Genomic DNA, 7962 nt, shown 5'->3' on the forward strand with positions numbered 1-7962 from the left:
CTAAATTTTCAAATTATTTAGAATCAACCAAAGTGACGTTTTGGGGGTTAATTTAAATATTTTCGTTGTTTTCCTGTTTTTTTTGGGGGGGGGGGGGTTAATGAAAGTTTTCTAAAACACAACATTAATTTCTTGAAGACCTAATATTTACGTGAATAGAACAAGAAACAGGTGTACAAAACACGATTTGTTGCCGCAAAAATGCGCTCCACAATTTGGGCTGACGGTCAAATTCCACTATTCGATCACACAAGAATAGTCGAAATGTTTGCGGTAGGTGCTGTTGACTAGTTCCCTTCTCTCTTGTTTGCCATTAAAATTCAGAGACGGTTATTTATAGATAGCCCTTGTTAGCAGTATAGAAATAGTAGCACCAGCAATATATATATATATGATGAAATATGTATTTTGAACTCTCTATTTCATTTTAATTTATGTTTGTGCTTAAAATGTGTGTAATCTGGATAAATATTTTTGTTAATAAACACTTGTTATAGGTTCCTGTTACTTTTGGATTTCCTTGTATCTCCTTGATTCTAAACATCTGACATTTTCACGAAAGTGTATGTTTCTAATATCACACGCCTTTGTTTCTGTATCGGTCAACAATGAGATATTAAAAAATGCTAATGTATATATTTTTGTAACCAAGCACTTTTCGCCCTTTTTAAAGAGGCTGTTGCTCGCTGTTGGGCGTAAACCTTTCCCCTAAGTGTTGATGTTGAGAATGGGTGTGATAGTTAAGTGCTTTAGACCAAATGATGTGGATAATAATCTCAATAATAATATACATTTTGCCAATTACATCGTTCAGTTAATCTAGGATAAAGCGAAAGTAGTAAAGGATGTGAGGAACAGTACACCTCTTCAAAACGGAATCATTTTAACTTGTCAGTATACACATTAGAGAAACCCTTGCACTGCTTTACGTTCCTTTATTTTTTAGCGCATGATTATTTAAATATAAACTATTTTATGTTTTTAATTTCTCGGCGCTATTGGATATGAAAAATGTATTATGAAAAATAAACAATCTAAACTTAAAATATGTACACTTTCTTTTTTATTTCTGGTGTAAAGAAGTTTCACCAACTTTGTTCTCAAAATTACATACTTCTCTGTAATGTCTCTATACATTTTTCTCTGTAACGTCTCTATACATTCTTCTCTGTAACGTCTCTATACATTCTTCTCTGTAACGTCTCTATATATTCTTCTCTGTAACGTCTCTATATATTCTTCTCTGTAATGTCTCTTTTCATACTTCTCTGTAATGTCTCTATACATACTGCTCTGTAATGTCTCTATACATACTTATTTGTAATGTCTCTATTCATACTTCTCTGTAATGTCTCTATACATTCTTCTCTGTAACGTCTCTATACATTCTTCTCTGTAATGTCTCTATACATTCTTCTCTGTAACGTCTCTATACATTCTTCTCTGTAATGCCTCTATACATACTTCTCTGTAATGTCTCTATACATACTTCTCTGTAATGTCTCTATACATACTGCTCTGTAATGTCTCTATACATTACTGCTCTGTAATGTCTCTATACATTCTTCTCTGTAACGTCTCTATACATTCTTCTCTGTAATGCCTCTATACATACTTCTCTGTAATGTCTCTATTCATACTTCTCTGTAATGTCTCTATACATTCTTCTCTGTAACGTCTCTATACATTCTTCTCTGTAATGTCTCTATACATTCTTTTCTGTAATGTCTCTATACATACTGCTCTGTAATGTCTCTATACATACTTATCTGTAATGTCTCTATTCATACTTCTCTGTAATATCTCGATACATACTTCTCTATAATGTCTCTATATATTTTTCTCTGTAATATCTCTATACATCCTTTTTTTTAAATTTAATATATTAATCGCATGACTTAAACTGGTTATGTAGGAGATTATACTTTTGATGGCGAACTAATTAATTCATCAAACGATTAATTTTATGCGTAGAGAAAACACATAAGATAACATAAGTGTATATGTTAAAGACATGCAGGTTTTTGTAGCTGTAGTTGGTATCATCAAATTCAAGCATTATTTATTGGAAATTATTCCAGATGGAACTCCCTCTTGAAATGAGAACCTTGCTGTCAACATTTACAATATTGTATATTAAAGAACGGGTATTACAATTTGTAAGAAAGTTCTCGACATAGGTGTCGCTTTGGGTATTTGGGATTATCGAGATTAGTGGCTGTGAAGTAGAAATTTAACGCAGGTGGAGTAGAAAAATTTTAAACATACACAATAAACTTTTGAAGTAAATACTAAAGACGCGATTATTCGAAACCAATTGAACCATGCTTTTCGGGCTAGTTGCATAATGAAGCAGAATATAAGTATGAATACTCACTTGAGACATTGTTTTTGTTTTGATGTTACTTCTTAAAGACGTGTTACATTCCAATACAAGCGCGTATGTTAGCTAACCCATGAACTGAATCTTCTAATAACCATTTTGTTATTTCAGTTCGATAACAGCATTTCAAGAACCTTCCATATCAGGCCATTTTGGTAATGTTTTATAACTGTAATATGCACTTGATATTAACCTTATAATTCTTAAACCTAAATTGAAGGCAATCTACCTGAAAAACAGGCAAACTTCGACTATCTTTATGTTTAAAACAAGTGTTTTAGATTAGGGTTAATTTATAATATTCATTAATCACACAAAAACTTGATATAACTTATGATCGTTATTAGCTTATACGATCGTCTAAGCCTAAACTTGTAGCTAGTTACAAATTTCTTATTACTACTACTATAAAATAATAATTATTAATAAGTTTATATCCTACCTTTCGATAGCTAATCCGCTGTTGTCTTCAGGGAAATTCCGTGAACAGCTGTATATGGTAACATGAGCCAGGACTGAAACCCGGGTTTTCTTAGTTATTAGAAAGACGGGGGTTTATCCACTCTTTCGTAATTAATTTTGATTAAACGTAGGTGAACTTATAAACTACTACACATGAGAGAGATTCTTATAACTTATATGTTCTTCCCAAACTTACAGTAGATACTTAACTTTTGAAAATTAATTTAGTATTGGTAGAAAGTTTGGAAAAAAAAAGTAACAGTGATTGTACCTACGACCCTTAGTACATTTTGTAATTTTTAGACTGAAAGAATGACTTAAAAAAACTTTATACATTTATTACACCTTTTGTTAGGAAACTGCTTGAAGTAAAAACTTTCTTACACTTTCTCACAAAGTTTGGAATCCGTTTTCAGAATTCTTCATCAGTAATTGGACTTTTTTCAACCTGAATGGCACATTAGTTAAGCGCCTAAGTTTCAAATTTAGCTGTCCCTCATTCTGAACTACTGTAGATAGTCAGCCAGCAGCACCTGCTGTCATCGATAATGATTGACACTTTTTAACAACTACAATTTTAGAGCGCGTAAAATACCACCAGTTTTCTCAAACATCGGACTTTCAGACCCGCAGGTCTACACGTTAACCACTAGGTCCCACTCCGCCTATTTGATGTATTTAGTACCCTATTTTTTGACAAAGATATTAATACAATTTATTATCAAATGAATAAGGTAGTTATAAGCAGATGTTAAAGTTATCCATTTTATTTTCCCGTCAGCAAAACGTAAAAGAATGGGCTATACAGATTAAAACTATTCAAACATGTGTATATTTATACAATCTGTCGGTCAGAGATACAAAAGTGGCTATAACATTAACTATATAAATCAATGTACATATTATCAGTGGAAACCATTTCAATCGGGCGATGCTGACAAGAGTCTTCTTTTTTTACTCATAAAACACAAATTTTAGGATTTCTTTTTACCACTAAGATCCAATCCAGACACACACATCATATAATAGCTACAACCTCTAGATTGAGTATGGACAAGGAATTCAGTCTACCAAAAGATGTTAGTATCAATGCAAGGTTGGAGCTGGGATGGTGGGATGCTGTTAATCTGTTGCATCTCTTTTGTGGTACCATGGAGATGTAACGTACACCACTGAAACTGTTAATGTTCCATCTCAAGGTCTCAAAGGAGATATTACCAATGTTTGTATGTGGAATAGTTCTGAGTCTGATTAATATTACGTTTCAAATATGTCAACAACTGTGCATATAAATGTACTTATGTATAATCAAACATACCAAATAAATGTTCGTTCTTGTTGTAATATTTTTTTCCTTTGATGTCATAATGTCAATCCTCTAAACTTCATTATGTCGGTATGTTCGACCTACATTTTTTTATATATTTGAAGAAGATATTAAAACAAAACTATGACCACAATAAATTTTCCTATCCAGCAATAAAACTGTTTACTGAAACTGTGTAATACAGTTTTATATTATATGTATACATACCCATTGTGTATAAATGTGAAACAAATAACCGTAAGCACATGAACGTCAATAACAAGCGGGTAAAATATCAGCACCACGAATCGGCTAAGAAAATAATTTAATATAAACAATCACAAGTGCATTCAAGTCGCATATGACGAAACACTTTCAAAACGTCGATTTTCTATTGGTGCTATTTTTGTAGATTAGTCCTCCAAGAATTTTTCCACAGTTATTTCGCTGAACTAGGCAGTTGTTGCCCATTTAACCTTTGTAGATTAGTCCTCCAATAATTTTTCCACAGTTATAACGCTGAACTAGGCAGTTGCTGCCTATTTAGCCATTGAAGATTAGTCCTCCAAGAATATTTCCACAGTTATCTAGCTGAACTAGGCAAGTGCTGCCTATTTTACCATTGTTTATTCAAAAACAGAACAATTTATATCCTTTGCAGAATATCTGCAATAGTTATAAATTTGAAGAAAGATAATTGCTAAAGTTTCTAGAAAGTGCATTATTGAAAATTTTGATTTCATGATAATCCAGAGATGACTGTATTTACAATAAATTGGAGAAAACTATTTCCAAAGATGTCTTGTTAAAGTTCGAAATTACAAAACAGCAAGTTAAAGAAATCTAGCATATTAAATCTTCGCAAGGAGGATAAAATACGCTAATCTGATAGAATATTATTATTAAAAATCGCTAATGAAGAGAAAGTTCGAAATAGTTCTATTAGTATCTAGTCTTCTTAAGAATATAGAAACACGGATAATCTGAATAATATATATATATATACTTATTTGATACGTCAGTACAGAGAGCAATTTTAAATATTTTGTCTAGGAAATGCATGCTACTTTATTCGGAAATGAAGAAAAATGTCCCGCAGGATGAGTCCATAAACAAACATTGTTTTAGGAATAATTTATGATTAACATGAAGAAATTTTAACTCGAATGAAAAAGGAAAAAAAGACAAAAGTCAGATAAATATTTATATTCCCTAACACCCATAACAGAAAAAAAAACAACGAAAACTTGAGTTCCTTGTTCTTTGGCTCTTGTATACTAATTTGATTTGTTGTACAACAATGCTTTTTGTATTACAAGTTACAGCTTTTACAGCATGGAATAATATTTTTAAAACAGGTACGACGTTTTGATCACTGGTACGATCAAACAAGTACACATGTTTTAACAGTAAAAAAGATTTTAATATTTAAAAGCTGTAAGTTGTAATCAGTAACTAAACTCAAAACGAAATTGTTAATGTGTCTAAAAAAGTGGACTATTTTAAGCCATCAGTAATTATTACATTAACCTGATATGTTAGAATATTTACGAAGACCAAACAAGTTGTTTACTAGGGACTACCAAAAAATACTTTGAGTTTTTTATTTGTTTTTTGTTTACAATAAACACGTCCTAGCCTCGTTCGTGTGTCTGGCGCGAAACAAAATTCTAAAAATTCAGCAAACTGTTTATGGGGTTTTTGAGTTGTTTTCAACTCATCGTACATCAACCTAAATAAATTTAGGTGCGTAGATAATGTTATGACATTACGCTTTATCTTATTTATTATTCGGTATTATACAGGCAACATTAGCCAAAGACTAAATTCAAACTAAAAGTTCGATTCGAATAATGTTAATGTGTAAAGCACTGCCTTTCACATTGATTATCAAAGGTTCCATTAAATAATAATTTGTTGTTGTTTTTTGCGGGAAAGACGCAATGTAAATATAACTACTATATACACACTGTTATATTGATCACTGTCTGAAATAATAACACAATAAAATATACGTTCTTTACATAGTAGTATTTACATATAATTAAAGTTAATTATAAGAAATATATATACATGTATATTCAAGAATAACGAATTTAGATCAAATGTTTATAATAGGATGAGGATATAAATATTATATCAGCATTAGGAGAAGTAGGGATGCTACAACGTTCTTACATGATAAAGTAGAGATCAGATGTGCTGAAGATTGAGCTGTCGAATGTTTCTTTATCTGATCTCCCCCCTTTCTGTAAGTTTTTATCAATCAGTAACATAAACTTTTTTTTTCAAATGCCCCCCAGTGGCACAACGGTATGTCTGTAGACTTGTGCTGCTAGAAACCGGGTTTCGATACCCATGGTGGACAGAGCACAGATAGTCCTTTGTGTAGCTTTGTGCTTAACTACAAATAAAAAAAAATTCAACATTTTAAATCAGGAATATTCTAAGATAAAAACAAACAAAGATGAGAGATTTCAATTAGTTCAACTGACATAAGAAAAGAACTGAGTATGCATTATCTCATTTTTCAATCAGTTTAACAGAAAGATTTTGTCACAAGGCTTTACAATTAGGAAAATAATGTTTGACAGTACGGTTGACAATTCTACATAACATAAAACGTGCTTTCTGAATCCTCTCAGTCCAAAGCTGGGAAGTTTTTAAAGTAATATGCGAAACAAGGAGTAAATGGTCAAGTCAAAGGCTCAAGGAAAGCCATTTTTAATTTGCAACTGTTAACCGAAAGAAGATCAACCACTGAACAGTATCCACCATCTGTACTGCTATTTTATGTGGGATAACAAAATTTGCTGCCACTGTTACAACATCCCCATAATTGAAAGCGCGGAGTTTGTCCAGAAACGTATGTATGGCTGCTCGTACTTTTGATCTTCTAATTCGAAGCTCAGCAAACTAATCTTTAGTCCACGTCCTGCCCCTGAGTTGTAAAGGTTAGATTTTCCCACTCCACACTAAGTTAAAATAAAATATCCTGAATAGACAAGCAAATAGCAAATTTAATAGATAATGACTTAATATTATTGAAAACAAACCTCAGTAAGATCATAAAATATTTCTTGATTATGATAAAAATAACTATTTTTTATATGTTTATGGCAAAGCTACAAATGTTACCTGCCGTCGTCCGTAATTTTGAGTGGCCAACCACATGGAAGGAAACCTATAAGCAATACTCTCAGCTATCTCTTTGGCTATTCTGATGAAAACAATGAAGTATTGGATAGCTTAGAAAATTTGAAATGAAAGAAAAAACACTACTTCTATGATTGATATTATCCTACATACAATTATGGAAAGAGCGAGACAAATGATATGAGGATGTCACCACTTCGAAGCACAAAAATAAGCTTCTCTCTCTGTTCGTTGTTTCTAATTTGTTTGACAAATGTTGTATTGTAACTCCTACGACGTTTGTTACACGAATCCTATTATCCCTCTCTCCTTTGTTTGTTACCTCTATGATCAATGCTGTATTGTAACTCCTACGACGTTTGTTACAATAATCCTATTATCCCTCTCTTCTTTGTTTGTTACCTCTATGATCAATGCTGTATTGTAACTCCAACGATGCTTGTTACACGAATCCTATTATCCCTCTCTCCGTTGTTTGTTACCTCTATGATCAATGCTGTATTGTAACTCCAACGATGCCTGTGATATGATTAAAAACATTTTTAAATTTATGCGAGATTTAAAACTGCCAAGGATTGTTCAGAATCTTTTAATTTGTATTATCTTATCAATAAAATATAATTATAGAATAAGATTTTATTTGAAAAAGACAATT

This window comes from Limulus polyphemus, unplaced genomic scaffold, assembly GCF_000517525.1.
Source record: "Limulus polyphemus unplaced genomic scaffold, Limulus_polyphemus-2.1.2 Scaffold159, whole genome shotgun sequence".
NCBI lineage: Eukaryota > Metazoa > Arthropoda > Merostomata > Xiphosura > Limulidae > Limulus > Limulus polyphemus.